At 41.2% G+C, this 18502-nt stretch overlaps 1 protein-coding gene and 1 long non-coding RNA gene across 6 annotated transcripts in view; both read right to left on the bottom strand.

Annotated features, from left to right (window-relative positions):
• Positions 1-3988, bottom strand: part of LOC309642165 — a 33681-nt gene extending 29693 nt beyond the window's left edge. The window contains exon 1 of the long non-coding RNA XR_014253017.1: positions 16-3988. This is a non-coding gene — a long non-coding RNA (uncharacterized lncRNA). The remainder of the gene's footprint in view (positions 1-15) is intronic.
• The window catches only part of FANK1 (fibronectin type III and ankyrin repeat domains 1), a gene marked incomplete at its 5' end in the record, with an annotated part of 144991 nt that overhangs the window by 106651 nt on the left and 19838 nt on the right, over positions 1-18502 (bottom strand). The window lies entirely within an intron of this gene.

The following is an 18502-nucleotide window of genomic DNA, read 5'->3' on the forward strand; positions in this document are numbered from 1 at the left end:
CTAGTAAAAAGCAACATCAAAACTGACTCAAAAATAGGATGAGAAATCTTATCATATTAAATATATTGAATCAGTAGTCAAAAAAATCTTCCTTTAAAGAAATTTCCAGGCCCCAGTGGCTTCACCAAAATTTCCCACAAAACATATAAGTTTAAATAAAATGTCCAACACAAACTCTTTCAAAGAATAGAAAAACATTCCAATTTGTTTTATAGGATTAAAATAAAAATAACCTTGATACCAAAACCCAACAAGGCAAGTGCGAAAAAAGATATTTATCGGCCGATATTATTCAATGTGGATCAAAAAAATTTTTTAATGTATTGACAATCTGTGGTGCTACCCAAGATGCCGTATGGGTGTTATAGCCTGTCATTCCTGTCATTCTTTTACACTGATTAAAAGAAAAACTCTGGACAAAATATAAACAATGACCTGGGGATTCTGAAAGGTAAATAGCAGGCAGATGGGGAAAAGAAGTCAAAACTTGAAGAATGATTAGTATACCAGGGTTCAATAGGCTATATTCTGGGTCATAAAGCAAACCCTAACAAAGTTAAAGAATTGAAATCAAATAAAGTATGTCCTCTAATAAGAGAATTAAACTAGAAATCAGTAAAAACATTTCTGGAACACTACCAAATATGTGGAACTTAAACAGTATACTTTAAATGATCCATGGGTCAAAGAGGAAATTAGAAAATATTTAACTGAATAAACATCAACTTATCCAAATTTCTCCTTAGAGGGAAATTTATAGCACTAAATTATTACATCGGAAAAGAACAATATCAAGTCAATTATCTAAGTATCTACTTTAAGAAAATAGACGAAGAGAAGAATAAATCTAAACCAAGCAGTAGGAAAATTAAACATAAAGAGACTAAATTAATAAAATTTAAAACAGAAAAGTCAATAGAGGAAAAAAAAAAAAATCAATGAAACCCAAAGCTTGTTCTTTGAAGAAAGAAAAAAAAAAAATCAAAAGTTGATAAACTTCTAGTTAGACTGCAAGAAAAAAAGGGGCAAACACAAATAATCAACACCAGGAATGAAAAAGGGAGCATCATTACATACCCTACAGATATTAGGGAAGTTAATAAGGGATACTAAAATAAAATACATTCTGTTTATACATTCTACAAATTAGATAATATAGATCAACTGTTTGAAAGGCAAATTACTGAAGGAAACCACAATGTCACCTCAAAATGTGCCTCTCTGACATAAAAATTATTTTTGAGCTGAACACAATTAAACAGCAGCATAGACAGGAAAAGCTCTCTCACCTCCCCCATTTCTGCCTAAAGGCAGGATATAAGTTCTTTTACTGGAGAGAGACTTAATAGCCAGAGATGGCACCAGAGGAATCTACAGATAAAACTTACTCCGTCAAGTTTTCCTTTCATGTATTTGCCTTACCATACATAGTTTGCTGCCCTTGGAAGCTGAAAACTGCTTTCCTTTCTCCTGTCATTTCTCTACAAAGGTACTGCTCTTTGTTGAAGATGCTATGTAAGCCAGAATTCAAAGCCACCACTTAGAGTTACATTTCATTGAAGTTTATTCTGTGTGATGTACACTGTGCAAGTTAATAAACTTTATTTTGTTAATCTCTCTGTTAAAGAGCCCCAGCTGGAAACTTAAGATGGAAAACATGAAGTATTGCCTCACCTACACTACTAAACTGAAGAACAGATTGCTTGAATACTCCTATATCCTTAAAGAAACTGAAATGGTACAGCCACTTCAGAAAACAATTTGGCAGTTTCTGATGAAGTCAAGCATATACTGACAATGTGATCCAGTAATCCTACTCCTAGGTACTTACCCAAGTGAAATGGAAACCTATGTTCACACAAAACTGGCAACATCATAGAGCGATACACCAAATAGGATAACATGTACTGTATGTAAATTTGAAAACAAAGTTTAAAGATGTCTTTGCAAACTAAAGTGAACAATATATAAAAAGGATAATATGTTTTGTTTATACTAGAATGCTTGATTGATTTTAACATGGAAAAATAATTAAGATAATCAACACATCAGTAGATTAAAGGAGGAAGAAAATGATCTCAGATGCATATAAAGTACTTGTTAAAATTCAAAACCCATTCCATGATTTTAAAAAGTACTAAGCAAATTAGGAATAGAAGGGAACTCCCTTATTCTGATAAAGGAGATCAAAATTAACAGATACCATTCTTGATATGAAACACTGAAAGTATTCTCTGAAATTGAAAAGACAAAGATGACCACTGTCAGCACCACTGGTCAACATTTTACTGTGGGTCCTAGTCAGTGCAATAAGGAAAATAAAAAGCAAAAGAACTGCCAAAGAAGGAAAAAAACCTCATTTATAGATAATGTGATTAGGTACATCGATAATCTTAAAACTTCTATAGATAAATATAGCAAGTTAGCTAGTCATACAACCAACAATTCAAAATTATATTTCATTATATAATTTACAAAAGACCAAAAAAGCAATGAACTTAGTAACAAATCTACAAACCATGTAGACCTTCATAGAGAACGATCACATGATTTTAGAATGCAAAAACATAATAAATGGTGCGATAAATTCATGGATTAGAAGATTCGATACTCTAAAGTTCTCGCCAGAATGACCTATCCACTTAATCCCAATGGAAATCCCTAGTTTCATCAAAATTTCTACTTAAGTGCAAAACGCCAAGAGCGGCCAAGGTCGAGGGAGAGGAAGCAGGGTGTAGACACAAATGTTTTCATATTAATGAATGAAATAATCAGATGGTCAGCAAAGTCAGTATGTGACACCACAAAAGAACAATAGGAGGCATTTACAACTATTCCAAGTTTGTTCTATAAATGGATATAAACCCATATTAAGCCTCTTTTTAAAAAAAGAAACCCTAACCAAAAAGCCTCACCTAATATCATGAAGTACTGGCCTACTGATGGACCTGAGTTCTGGCCACCAAGCTGCAAAACCATTGCTGTAAATTCCGTGCCCCGCTGGCCTATCGGTTTCCCAGTGCTTGTTCTGGGCCGACAGCACCCACAGTGGCTGAGCCCAAACTCTGACACACCCTCTACTTAGGATCACCGTTTTAACCACGTTTGGCAGCCCTTCCCATGAATCACACGGAGACATAGCCACGTTTACATGGCCTTCTGCTGAAAAACAATCATTCCAGAGGGTATGCACTTATTACTAGGACTACACCAAGAGACAGAAAATTCTCTTTTTATTAGAAGAAGCTTTAAGAAAAACATTTTCACTGAAAGAGAAAAACTTCCCTAAATTTCCTACTTAAGAAATCTAGTGAATTGTGATGAGCAGTATCAATTCATTTGGACACCTTAAGAAGATGGCTGTAAGGAAACACTTAGTCCAATGTCATATCTCAGACTGAGCTAAAGGTACCATCACAGTTCTGAAAGACTCAAACCAGAAATTGCAAGGTTTGGTCCCTATCTTAAATCCAGAAAAATAAAAAGCAAAATGTATAGGCCAAATGATGGCCGATTTCTTCTGCATTCTATATCATGTTTCTTCGATGTACTATGAAATTCCATTTTATGTTTGACAATGCTCTTCAGCAATGAGAAAAACAAATGAAGCTGAAAATAATAAAATGTTTAAAAGCCCAGGCACAGACGGCATAAGAGGCAGTAGATATCTCCTAAGTCCATATTCTTCCCCTGTATTATCTGACATGGTCTCAGTGTCATCTGAACTGAAAGGAAAAAATACTGATTGTAGCAATAGCAAGATCTATATTCTTCTTGTGAAAAGTCACAGTACTTAAAAAAAGAACTCCAGAAGCAGTATAGGCAGGAACAAGTAACTCATATACTCACTGGGTAGTGAAGTAAGGCATCAAGAATAAGCAGCCCCAAGAGAATTCATACAATTACGAAAGTAAAACCATAACAGCTTTGTGGTTGGTTAAAAAGTCAGGTCAGAAAGAAGAAACCAGAAAATAATCAAATTCAGTGGAAAAACTCACTTGAAGGTTTATGGCCAACCTCAGAGCATTTCATCACACACGCAGGGTAAGGAGTCTACAGCAGCTGTGGGCAGATGATGGACCCAGGGTCACAGAAGGAGGAAGGAAGGCACTAAAGGGCCCAGCAGAATCCCAGCCAGAAAAACAGAACCTCCACCAGCTAAGGTCAGCTGGGTTTGCAGACCTTTGACCCACTTCATGTCCCTCGTATCCCACAGAGAACTGACCTTTCTAAATGTCATGGTTCACAAGTCCCACAGTGGAGTAGCTGCAGCCACCGTTAGCTTGAGGGGCTGGCTCGTCTTAACTGCTTCATGTGAATCGAAAGCTAAGGCATGATTCCTTCCCTCATTCCTCAAGGTCTCCCAGGCCAGGCACAGGAGAATCAAAGGAGTATTCTTACCTCCAGTGTTTTGCAGAGTTTGTTTATATTTGACATTAAACAATTCCCTATGTCCATGATATAAGTTAGCTCCTTACTCAACATTCCATGACAAACAGTAGCTAACTCCTAGCTCTCTTCAGTGAACTAGGATTTAAATTTATGCAATTCTCATGACTTCTCTTTCATCTCAAAGACTTGAAAATTCCTTCCTTTTCCTATTGATTTACTTTTCAATGATATGTAGACTTAAACCGGTCCCAGCCATCTTTAGCTGGTCTCTATTCAAACAATATACTTTTGTTTCTTTATTGTAACATTTTCAATTCTATTAGTTATTTTTGGGATTATCCACTGAAATTTCTCCAGCTATCTGGAGATGAGTGTGGTAGGGTAGAAAAAGTATGTGATTTAACATTACCAAGGCCTAAGTCACACCAGTTATGAGACCCTGGATATATAACTAGTCTCTTGACGGTCATTTCCCTCATCTGTGAACTGGGAATGATGTTTACTATGCAAGGCAGTTTTTAGAATCAGTGGAAATGTATATGAAGCACGTAGCATTTACTTGGTGTTTAAATGGCAGATATTTAAGGATCTTTTTATTCTGGTAAAAAGCACATATGACAATGTTTACCATTTAAACCATTTTTATGTGGACAATTTAGTAGCACTAAGGACATTCACACTGTGGTACAACCATCAGCACTGCCCATCTCCAGAACTTGGTATCATCTTAAACTGAAACCCTGTACCCATCCATTAAATTCCCCATTACGCCTGCCGTAGCTGCTGGCAAACACTACTCTGCCTTGTCTCTATGAATTTAACTACTCCAGGTAAGAGATGTGGAAATAAATTTCTAGGCCCAAAATGCAGCCACTCCTGCCAGGGTTCCAGGTCAGCAAAATGAACTTTCGTGTTCCTGTAAATGTTCCACTTGACCAGAAACATAGTGTGTCCAGTTAGCCAATCCAGCTCTAGGCTCTATAACTGATTTCTTCATTGCCTGGTATTTCTAAATAAGGTCAGATATGCACCCCCAGCCAACCATGCCCTGTCTCCACGTTACTGCTTCCAACTCCGTAAAACTTGCTCTTGCCCGACATCCCTGGGGAAGAGTGCTCCACTGCTTGTGAGGCGCTGAACCCCCAAATCCATGGATTGCTTTCTCTTTGAATAAAGGACATCAGACTGATTACTAAGCTGTTTTATTTTTGTCATTGACCCTGGAATCCTACAGTATGTGTCCTTTTGTGACTGGCTTATCCACTTGGCATAATGCTGTCAAGCTGTAGTGTGTGTCTGCATAAACAACAAGGTCCTACTGCAGAGCACAGGGAACTGTATTCAGTATCCTGGGATGAACCAGAACACAAAAGAATATGAAAAAGAATGTATGTATATGTGTAACTGAATCACGTTGCTGTACAGCAGAAATTAACACAACGTTGTAGATCAACTATACTTCAATAAATTTTTTTAAAAAAATACAAAAAGTGGTAGCATTTGTCAGAATTCCCTGCCTTTTAAAGGCTGAATAGTATTTTATCTGCTCATCTGTCAATGGACACTTGGGTTGCTTCCATCTTTTAGCTGTTATAAATGATGCAAATGGCAAGTGTTTTAACTAGATTTTTTTTTAATGCCAAAAATACAGATTAAGCAATCAAGACAGTTTGTCCCATGCTCACAAAGGTTCTCTTTTTAGAATATCTTCATAAGCCTATCTGCAGGGAATACTAATACCTCCTACTTTCTGTTGATGGAAATCCTATTTAAGAGCTCTTTACTTTTTCATACTACCCACAGGAGCAAAATGAGGAAAGAAACAAACTGCTAATCACAAACAGTTAATACAATCTGTCCAGTTAATACATAGAGCAATCCAAAATTTGAAAATGCCAATCAATTACAAATCATAGGAGAAGATCTGTTCTTCAACGGAAAAACTACACATTGCTCAGATCACACCCTTTTGAGTTTTCCAGTTTAGCATTGCATTGCCTTTCACCTGTTTTACAGGTTAAGTTGAAAAGAACAGATGGCAATGCAAAGGATTCTGGTCTACAGATATGCAAATGAACTGTCCCATGGAGTAGCAACCCTCCCTCCTTCCACAGGGCACAGCCACTTGGGCATCATTTTCAACTTTATTTCAATATTTCTGATCACAGATGTGTCTGCCCTTTGGCTCCCCTTTGCATTGGTTATAACATCTTACTGGTTATTTCATTAATAAATTAAATATTTAACGTGTATTTTTATATCTATATGAGAGTCATAATTTTACAGTGTTTTGCAAAATTATCCTTTAGCTAATATAAGCAACATCTGTGGGTGAGTTAATTCCATGCTACTCAAAACACGGCCTGTGGCAGAGCAGCCTGGGCACCCCTGGGATGCTCTGTTAGAAATGCAGACAGTTGGGCCCCACACGAGGAGCACTGGGTTTTAACAGGACCCCCCCTTAAGGACACAGTGAAGTGAGAGCTGCAGTGGGTTATAACACACATCGCTCACTCACCTCCCAGCCTGGGATGACTGGCTCTGCTAGCCTCGGCCATTCCGTCCCAGGGATTTTACAGCGGCTTCCTGCCTTCCTGGCTCCTTCTCAGCAAGCCTCCCTCTGAGTGGAGGCGAGGTCATTGCCAGAAGCGCTCTCCCCTTTCACCTCCAAGCCCAGCCCAACCCAGGAGCCACAGACCACACTTCTGACCACCACCACCACCTCCCGCCCTCCCACAGCGACCTGAACCTTCAGGAAATGGGAGTGAGCCCACAGAGACAGAGACCAGGCCTCAGATCACCACGCACTTCCCACTGATCCTCCCAAATTTGTTCTTGGTGGGGAGGGGAGGGTCTTGGACAGCACCATGGCTGTGGCCTGTCAAAGCTCAACCATACATGAAAACATGTTGTTCCTTAGTATTTAATTTCTCGTTAGGGAGAATTTTTTTTCCTTAGGGGATAGTGAAAATGGTTTAGAAACACAGCCTTAAGTAAACCTGTCTTAACCCATCTCTCTATGATGTTTCTCTATCTTCAGGTTTCAATGCTGCCCACATTTTCAGGTCTTCCATTTTCTTATTCAACCAATACTTGAGTGCCTACCTGGTAACTGCCTTGTGAACATGGGGGTGACACATGTGAACAGGCAGGCCTGGGTCCTGTCCTCACGGGGCTTACAGTCTAGCTGAGGATGAGTGTGCAACTTATCACATAAAGAGACTACTCAGGTTTTTAAAAAATATAAAAAGTGATGCATAAAGAAGCTTTAGAAAATGAAGAAAAAGTAATGCAAATTTAGAATGTGACATCTCAGAAAATAACTGTGACATAGTCTGCTGGGGGAGGGAGGGAACTATGCATAGGAAGTTGCTTTCCTGAGGGAAAAAGAGTAGCATCCCATATGTCATGGGCACTAGGGAGTTCAGAAATAATCATTCTAATGGTGACTTAATTGACAGAAAATATTTGAACAATGATAATAAGAGTTGACTTTATGTAAACATACCCCATGATGGATCTGCCACTATTCCACCCAGGAGCTCCCTTTTTTGCTGGTTCTTAGACAGCCTTTCATTTGTCTGATCAGTCTGGGTTTACGTTATGTTTTCTTCCAAACATTGCTTCATAGTTTGTGCAGTGTTTTTGCGTGAACTGCAGAGTCATTAACAAGCCAGGCACCACAACGGTGGACACAGTTCACACACTATCTCATTTAACCTTCACAGGAACCTTGCAAGGTCAGCTTACCATCCCCCTGAGACATGGGAAGCAGGAAACGTCCCAAACCTCACAGCCAGTAAACAGTAACCCAGGCTTGACGGACTCCAATGCCATCGTGCTGCCCTGCCTTACTGAGCTGTTGGCACTATCACAATTTGTTTTTATCTAAAATTAACGCAAAAGTAAAACAGATGCCATTTGGCAGTAGTGGTGGCAATGACTAGTATAAGAAAGCTTTACTAGAAAGAGCTGTGGCAAATCAGCCTGACTCACGCTAAGTTATCTGTAATCAAGTGACCATCTGACAACTGATTAGCAAATGGAGCACCTGGAGAGCCAGGCCTTCAGACAGCGTCTGTGTCACGGGAGTGCCCTCCTTCTGGCAGACGCTAAAGGACTCAAGTTTAGGTGTCATGCAGAATAAGCGCCAATGAAAATGTGGAGGCGTGATCGGAAAAAAATGGAGAATCACCGGTCTACCTTTAAAATCATGTGTTGGGTATTTCTGTCAATAATTACCAATTCAGAGTAGCAAAGAGGCAGAAGGTACATGTTTCTCTTGAAAGGTTTCACTGTTTGGTATCCTTTTTCCTTTTCAAGAAACAAAAATATTTGATAAATGGGCTCATTGTCAGATTTTGTTTTGTCCTTCCTTGATTTGATTCACTCAGTTTTGCCATTTCTTGGAAGTTTTGAAAATCCTAACCCCTTACTCTAACATTGGTTCACAATGAAGCTAAACACTACATATTAAACGGATAAAAATTTTAGCTAACAGCTCACGTTATTAACCAGGAGATTTCTCGGATCAGAACTTTCACTGTCACATTTTTTATTAAATTTCAACCCAACCAGGCTACATTATAAACAAAAGCAACTAACTTAAGTCTCCAATGTTTTTAAGACAGTGATAGATTTTCCTTTCCCTTAAGTTTAAGATTTCAAAAAAGTAAATAAAGATGCTAGAAACTGGAAACAAGAATTTTTTTTAAAGATGCCGGCAGTACAAATAAAGTAGAAAACATGAGGACTGGAGTATAACTCAGCCCCAAGAGGAGGGAAGAGGAGGAAGGCGGTAGAAGTTTCCATTTGTTTCCTTCACTGGAAAAGCACTTGAGTTACAGTTTCTGGGGCAGCTCTTAGTCCTTGAACAGGGCGCAACAAACAGGTTTTATCTGGTTTGCAAACAATCGCCAAGGACTGGCCAGGAGCCTGGATTGTGTTGACCTTTGAGGGAAAGGTCTGCAGTCAGAGGCAGGGTGTGGCCGTACACAAGCTGTGTTTGTTGATCCCACCCCATGTCGATCAAAAGGCAAAAAAGATCCAACACTGCCAGGTAACCATTTCTTAACGCTACACTCATCAATGACTGCCATTAAGATATTTTAGTCCAAAACAGACACTTTGTTTTCTAAATGGAACTTGATGGACAGAGAGAGAGAGAAATGGATTCTAATCACATTTCTTATCCCTGTCTCTGGATACTTATTTCCTTTCCCCAGTCTATGGGGAGAACCCATTTTATGTCAGGTAGTAGGAGGGACACAAAGGCAAACAGTGGAAGATAAAACAGAAATAAGCACCTAATCCTAACTCTGAATGACATTCTAAACGTGTTGGGCAGATGAGGAAAAGTTAATAAGCATGTCGTTCTAGCAAATTAGAATTTTTCACTAGCAGAATGGTAAAACTCCAAAAGTTTGATAACGCACGTGTTACAGAGGGTATGGAAAAGGAGAGACCTATGCTGCTGTTGGAAATGTAGATTAGCGTTAAGCCCTATGGAGGATGTGAACATTATCACACTAACACTGCCTTTGACGGGGCAATTCCACACCTAGACATTTATTCTATGAATATACCAGCACAAATACAAAACGTCGGGTGCACAACATTATTTAGTACAACTTTGTTTACAGTGGTTGGTAACAAAAGCTGTACTGGTTTCCTACGGCTGCTGTAACCCATTCCCTCATACACAGTAGCTTAAAACAAGACAAACGTATTATCTTACCGTTCTGGAGGTCAGAAGCCCAAAATGAGTCTTGCCCAACGAAAATCGAAGGCTTGTGCTTTTTGGAGGTTCTAGGGGAGGGTCCATTTCCGCGCCTTTCCCAGCTTCTAGAGGCTTCCCACCGTCCTTGGTTCCTGACCTGGTATCGCTCCCACACCCACTTCCATCCGCACAGCATCCTGGGGCCTCCGACGCTCCTCCTTCCCTCTTATAAGGACCCTTGTGGTTGCTTACATTGGGCCCACCTGGATAATACAGGCTAATCTTCCCATTTTACCATCCTTAACTTAACACACCTGCAAAGCCCCATTTTTCCACGGGAGGTAACATTCACAGGTTTGGGGGATTAGGATACAGACAACTTTCGTTTTGCCTATCACAATAGCAAAAGCCTCGAAACAAACTGATAGCCCATCTGTAGTGGACTGTTTAAATAAATTAGGTAAATTCATACAATAAAACACTATGCAGTTGTTTAATAAATGAAAACAACTTATTATGGACTAAACAGAAAGCTCTCCAAAATAGGTGAAAAAAAAAAAATCACAGTACAGAACAGAGAGAGGAATACAGTATACATAATTTGCTTGTATCTATTATGTTTAAACTATTTCTGGAATGATATACCAGAAGCTAACAATGGTGGTTGCCTGCAGGGCAGGAACTGGCGGGCAGTGTTATAGAATGAGGAGACTTTTTACTATGGACTCTTCTACAACTTTGGATTTTTGGAACTTGTTAACTATATTAATTATCTCAAAAGTAAAATAATAAACTCTAGAAAAAATGAAAAGAAAGCAAAGTGCAAAAGGAGTTCTAGTTGGGAGAGATCAGTGCAGCCTGGAATCAGAAAGCCCAGGGTTACAGTAGCAGGTACAAGACGGTATCTGATTCCAAGCCTGCATAACAAATTACCCCAAAACTTAATGGCTCAGAACAACGAATACCCATTAGCTCACAGTTTTTGAGGGTCAGGAACCTGGGAATGGCTTAGCTGGGTAGACTTGGCTCGGAGCCTCCGTGAGTTTGCTGTCAAGTTGTCAGACAGGGCTGCCCTCACCTCAAGGCTCAGCTGAGCCTGGAGAATCTGCCTGGGAGCTCGCTCTCTGAGTCGCTGGAGTCAGTCCTCGCTGGCTCAGCCAGAGGCCTCTATTCCTTACCAGGTAAGCCATTCCACAGGGCGCTTGAGTGGGTTCATGCCACGGCAGCTGGCAGGTGGTGGGAAAGAGAGAGAGAGTAAGAAAAAGCAAGAGGGAGAGAGAGGCTGAAGATCAGCCCGAGGCAGAAACAACCTAATGCAGGGAGCGGCATCGGCACTTCTGCCACACGCCACTGGCCACACCGGCCAACCTTGGCGCAATGAGGCAGGGGACCAGGGCGGGAACACTGGAGGGGGAAGGGGTCCTGGGGGCCGTCCTAGAGGCTGGCTAGCAGTGGAGATAGTGGAGAGCACTGGAGGGCAGGGCACAGGGTGAAGGAATTAAAAAGGTGAGTGACTGTGGAGAGTGTGCAAGGCAGCAAGGAGACAGGCCTAATTAGAGTCTAAGTGTAGATTCGGAAGCAGTAAAAACAGATACAGAGAGCGGCACTGGACCAATTACAAGCCACTGATTCACTGTTCTTGCCATGCTCATATCTATGCCCTGGACCTAAGCTGAAAAACATTGTCTTATCCCACTGGAAAATAATTTCATATCTGTCAGGTTCTCTCCTCTGCTAGGAGATTTTTTTTTTTTAATAAATTTATTTTTTATTTTTTGGCTGCCTTGGGTCTTCGTTGTGGTGCGCATCTCATGGCAGTGGCTTCTCTTGTCGAGGAGCATGGGCTCTAGGCGTGCAGGCTCAGTAGTTGTGGCACACGGGATTAGTTAGTTGCTCCGTGGCATGTGGGATCTTCCCAGACCAGGGCTCGAACCCGTGTCCCCTGCATTGGCAGGCGGGATCTTAACCACTGTGCCACCAGGGAAGCCCTAGGAGGAGATTTCTTAGAGAACACAGGCATGCCTTTCATTTCCACGCTACTTGCCGCCCTGATGCCCCGTACCTACAATGGTAGGAAGCACCAAGTTGTGGCTTAAGCAATGAGAATTGACCGGCTCTTGTAGCACAGTCCTGACAACCTGGAGAAACTAGTCTTTCTCTTCTTAACAGAGATTCCCCAACTCATAATTCCCTTGCTTTCCAGAAAATTAGTCTCTTCCTTTTCAGCTGCAGCAATGACACTGCATCAAAATAGCACACAGAACTGGTATCACGTGCCTCCTGATATGGGGCAATGGAAGGGACACCACATCAGTGTAATGTTACATTCCTTGAGAAAATATCTGACTTAAAACGTCTTGAGGGCTTCCCTGGTGGCACAGTGGTTAAGATTCCGCCTGCCAATGCAGGGGACACGGGTTCGAGCCCTGGTCTGGGAGGATCCCACATGCCGCGGAGCAACTAGGCCCGTGAGCCACAACTACTGAGCCTGCGCATCTGGAGCCTGTGCTCCGCAACAAGAGAGGCTGTGCAGTGAGAGGCCTGCGCACCGCGATGAAGAGTGGCCCCCGCTTGTCACAACTAGAGAAAGCCCTCGCACAGAAACGAAGACCCAACACAGCCAAAAATTAAACAATTAATTAATTTAAAAAAAAACCAAAAAACGTCTTGAGGCAACAATCAGACAAATCTAGCATGGAACGTTCTGTAAAGACAATTGGCCGCTTCAAAACTGTCAGTGTCATGAGAGAAAAAAAGTACAGGAGACTGTTCTAGATTAAAGAAGACTAAAGGAATGTGACAATTCAATGCAGTGCATAATCCTGGATTAGGTCCTGGTCACTTGAAAAGGAAAAAAGACAGCCATAAAGGACATTATTAAGGCAACTGAGAAAATATGAATAGGGAGCACATATTAGATATAATTAACGTTAAGTTTGGAGGATGTATTAATTGTATCGTGACTACACAGGAGAATGTCCTAGTTCTTAGGAATATCGTGCTGACATGTTCAGGACTGAAGCATCGTGATATGTGCAACTGTTTTCAGATGGTTCAGCAAGAGGTGTGTGTGTGTGTGTATGTGTGTGTGTGTGTGTGTGTGTGTACAGGAAGTGGGAGTGGGGGGGGGAGAGGCAGAGTGAGAGAATGAGAATAAAAGAGAGAGAGTTGGAAAGAGAAATCCAGTGTGGCAATATGTAAACAATCAAATCTCCATGAAGGGAATAAAAATATTCATTGACTCTGAACTACTAGTATGACTCTGAACTACTTTATAACTCTGAAAAGTTTCAAAATAAGTACATATTTATGTATCTCTGTGTAAATGTAATATATATTTGTAATAATAGGAAGCATAAGTTAAGACAAGCTGCATATTCATGTAGATATAGAGCACAAATGGGATAATGCCAGTCTTGAATAGCAATTGTTATTCCTTTAAAGATCTGAAAATCCCACCTCATAATTCACAGTGGGGGGCACTACTAACCCCAAAACAGACTGCCATGAAGTACCTGAGCCTTGGAAGGCAGGATGCAGACCTTATTATTTATCCCATCAGGACAGGTGATACACAACCTTCTGTGAAGTTGACATGTTCCAAATACTCGAAGTTCACTTGAATCACACAGTTGCTGAACTAAACCAGGAAGTTTTGTCCTGAACTTTGTCATATTTGGTCTTTAATGGTGAAAGAGACAAAGCTGCACTGTATCGAGAGTGCCTGCTCAAAGAAGGCTGTGGCGTAAGTGAACATTTCCCATGCTGTAGGCTATGATGCCACGGTTATGATACTTAGATCAGCCTCATTCTTAGGGTTATACAGTAAATTGAACTACAAGTCATTTTCACTTTACAGACCAAAAAGGGAGAATACTGTGGCTACTTCGTGTCTTAGATTTCATTGTTCCTGACTAAATTCATCATGATAATCTGTAGAAAAGATTTTTTTAAAGTTCAGTTTGACTCTCTCACCTCGGAGGACAAGAAAGTAGGTACAAGCCCAGAGAATTTCCTAAAGAGCACTGTCATGATGACTTTGTTCTGAGAAATGGGAAGAACGGAGACTTAATAAATTTGGTTTGGATATTGAATACCTTTAGGTTTGAAGTGCTCTGAATAAAAGAATAAGAGGTGATCTTCTACTGATCAGCAAGACCTGACAGCAATAATGCTTTGATTTTTAGCAGTACTCATCTTTGTCACCTTAAGCAAGGTAGAGCAGTTGAGTCATTAAAAAAAAAAAAGTCCCTGCTTCTGTGAATGGATCTTAGAAGTAAGTCAATGAAGAGTGAGTTGCTGCACCTATGGTAACAGTTTTGGAGGAGATGATCAATGAGGAACAGGCCTCCCTCTGATGAACCACAGCAACTAGTAGCCGACCCACTGGCCACAGTAGAGAACCACTGTGGTTTTGCACAGTCACCTTGGCTGATGACGCCCTGACGTTCCAGATCCTTGCAGCCTTCCCTGGGCACGAGCTGTCACGGACATCCCTCCCCTCCATCCTTCATGATGGGGTGGGCACACGATACAGCTGCTCTAATAAGAATCCTGCCCTTCGATTTTACAATTCAAATTAAGAAAGAAAATTCAGTCTCTCCTTGGGCAGTTGAAACTGATGATATATAGTTGGGAGCTAGTGGTGTCCTTATCACAAAATATGCACAGAGTAGAGAGGAAGCCAGTCAACAGAGAAGGAGAGAAGAGACCACCACCATCTGAGAAGATTCAAGAAGGCTGAAGTGGTGACCCTAATAGGAAGAAAATCCAAGGAAGAGGGGATATATGTATATGTGTGGCTGATTCACTTTGCAGGGAACTGTATTCAGTTTGCTGGGATGAACTAGAACAGAATAGAATATGAAAAAGAATGCATGTATATGTGTAACTGAATCACTTTGCTGTACAGCAGAAATTAACACAACGTTGTAGATCAACTATACTTCAATAAATTTTTTTAATACAAAAAGTGGTAGCATGTGTCAGAATTCCCTGCCTTTTAAAGGCTGAATAGTATTTTATCTGCTCATCTTTCAGTGGACACTTGGGTTGCTTCCATCTTTTAGCTGTTATAAATAATGCAAATGGCAAGTGTTTTAACTAGATTTTTTTTTAAATGCCAAAAATACAGATTAAGCAATCAAGACAGTTTGTCCCAGGCTCACAAAGGTTCTCTTTTTAGAATATCTTCATAAGCCTATCTGCAGGGAATACTAATACCTCCTACTTTCTGTTGATGGAAATCCTATTTAAGAGCTCTTTACTTTTCGATACTACCCAGAGAAGCAAAATGAGGAAAGAAACAAACTGCTAATCACAAACAGTTAATACAATCTGTCCAGTTAATACACAGAGCAATCCAAAATTTGAAACTGCCAATCAATTACAAATTATAGGGGAAGATCTGTTCTTCAACGGAAAAACTACACATTGCTCAGATCACACCCTTTTGGGTTTTCCAGTTTAACATTGCATTGCCTTTCACCTGTTTTATGGGTTAAGTTGAAAAGAACAGATGGCAATGCAAAGGATTCTGGTCTACGGATATGCAAATGAACTGTCCCATGGAGTAGCAACCCTCCCTCCCTCCACAGGACACAGCCACTTGGGCATCATTTTCAACTTTATTTCAATATTTCTGATCACAGATGTGTCTGCCCTTTGGATCCCCTTTGCATTGGTTATAACATCTTACTGGTTATTTCATTAATAAATTAAATATTTAACGTGTATATTTATATCTATATGAGAGTCATAATTTTACAGTGTTTTGCAAAATTATCCTTTAACTAATATAAGCAACATCTGTGGGTGAGTTAATTCCATGCTACTCAAAACATGGCCTGTGGCAGAGCATCCTGGGCACCCCTTGGAATGCTCTGTTAGAAATGCAGACAGTTGGGCCCCACACGAGAAGCACTGGGTTTTAACAGGACCCCCCCTTAAGGACTCAGTGAAGTGAGAGCTGCAGTGGGTTATAACACACATCGCTCACTCACCTCCCAGCCTGGGATGACTGGCTCTGCTAGCCTCGGCCATTCTGTCCCAGGGAGTTTACAGTAGCTTCCTGCCTTCCTGGTTCCCTCTCAGCAAGCCTCCCTCTGAGTGGAGGCGAGGTCATTGCCAGAAGTGCTCTCCCCTTTCACCTCCACGCCCAGCCCAACCCAGGAGCCACAGACCACACTTCTGACCACCACCACCACCTCCCGCCCTCCCACAGTGACCCGAACCTTCAGGAAGTGGGAGTGAGCCCACAGAGACAGAGACCAGGCCTCAGATCACCACGCACTTCCCACTGATCCTCCCAAATCTGTTCTTGGTGGGGAGGGGAGGGGAGGGGAGGGGAGGGGAGGGGAGGGTCTTGGACAGCACCATGGCTGTGGCCTGTCAAAGCTCAACCATACATGAAAACATCTTGTTCCTTAGTATTTAATTTCTCTTGTTAGGGAGAATTTTTTTTCCTTAGGGGATAGTGAAAATGGTTAAGAAACACAACCATAAGTAAACCTTTCTTAACCCATCTCTCTATGATGTTTCTCTATCTTCGGGTTTCAATGCTGCCCACGTTTTCAGGTCTTCCATTTTCTTATTCAACCAATACTTGAGAGCCTACCTGGTAACTGCCTTGTGAACATGGGGGTGACACATGTGAATAGGCAGGCCTGGGTCCTGTCCTCACGGGGCTTACAGTCTAGCTGAGGATGACTGAGCAACTTATCACACAAAGAGACTACTCAGGGCTTCCCTGTTGGCGCAGTGGTTGAGAGTCTGCCCGCCAATGCAGGGGACACGGGTTCGAGCCCTGGTCTGGGAGGATCCCACATGCCGCGGAGCAACTGGGCCCGTGAGCCACAACTACTGAGCCTGCGCGTCTGGAGCCTGTGCTCCGCAACAAGAGAGGCCGCGATAGTGAGAGGCCCGGGCACCGCAATGAAGAGTGGCCCCCGCTTGCCACAACTAGAGAAAGCCCTCGCACAGAAACAAAGAGGCAGCACAGCCATAAAAATTAATTAATTAATTAATTAATTTAAAAAAAAAAGACTATTCAGATTTTTTTAAAATATAAAAAGTGATGCATAAAGAAGCTTTAGAAAATGAAGAAAAAGTAATGCAAATTTAGAATGTGACATCTCAGAAAATAACTGTGACATAGTCTGCTGGGGGAGGGAGGGAACTATGCATAGGAAGTTGCTTTCCTGAGGGAAAGAGAGTAGCGTCCCATATGTCATGGGCACTAGGGAGTTCAGAAATAATCATTCTAATGGTGACTTAATTGACAGAAAATATTTGAACAATGATAATAAGAGTTGACTTTATGTAAACATACCCCATGATGGATCTGCCACTATTCCACCCAGGAGCTCCCTTTTTTGCTGGTTCTTAGACAGCCTTTCATTTGTCTGATCAGTCTGGGTTTACGTTATATTTTCTTCCAAACCTTGCTTCATAGTTTGTGCAGTGTTTTTGTGTGAACTGCAGAGTCATTAACAAGCCAGGCACCACAACGGTGGACACAGTTCACACACTATCTCATTTAACCTTCACAGGAACCTTGCAAGGTCAGTTTACCATCCCCCTGAGACACGGGAAGCAAGAAACGTCCCAAACCTCACAGCCAGTAAACAGTAACCCAGGCTTGACGGACTCCAATGCCATCGTGCTGCCCTGCCTTACTGAGCTGTTGGCACTATCACAATTTGTTTTTATCTAAAATTAACTCAAAAGTAAGACAGATGCCATTGGGCAGTAGTGGTGACCATGACTAGTAAAAGAAAGCTTTAGTAGAAACAGCTGTGGCAAATCAGCCTGACTCACGCTAAGTTATCTGTAATCAAGTGACCATCTGACAACTGATTAGCAAATGGAGCACCTGGAGAGCCAGGCCTTCAGACAGCGTCTGTGTCACGGGAGTGCCCTCCTTCTGGCAGACGCTAAAGGACTCAAGTTTAGGTGTCATGCAGAATAAGCGCCAGTGAAAATGTGGAGGCGTGATCAGAAAAAAATGGAGAATCACCGGTCTACCTTTAAAATCATGTGTTGGGTATTTCTGTCAATAATTACCAATTCAGAGTAGCAAAGAGGCAGAAGGTACATGTTTCTCTTGAAAGGTTTCACTGTTTGGTATCCTTTTTCCTTTCCAGAAACAAAAATATTTGATAACTCGGCTCATTGTTAGATTTTCTTTTGTCCTTCCGTGATTTATTTGATTCACTCAGTTTTGCCATTTCTTGGAAGTTTTGAACATCCTAAACCCATACTCTAACATTGGTTCACAATGAAGCTAAACACAACGTATTAAACGGATAAAAAAAATTTTAGCTAACAGCTCAAATTATTAACCAGGAGATTTCTCGGATCAGAACTTTCACTGTAACATTTTTTATTAAA

Source organism: Balaenoptera physalus, assembly GCF_965194825.1.
Source record: "Balaenoptera physalus genome assembly, chromosome: 14".
Taxonomy (NCBI): domain Eukaryota; kingdom Metazoa; phylum Chordata; class Mammalia; order Artiodactyla; family Balaenopteridae; genus Balaenoptera; species Balaenoptera physalus.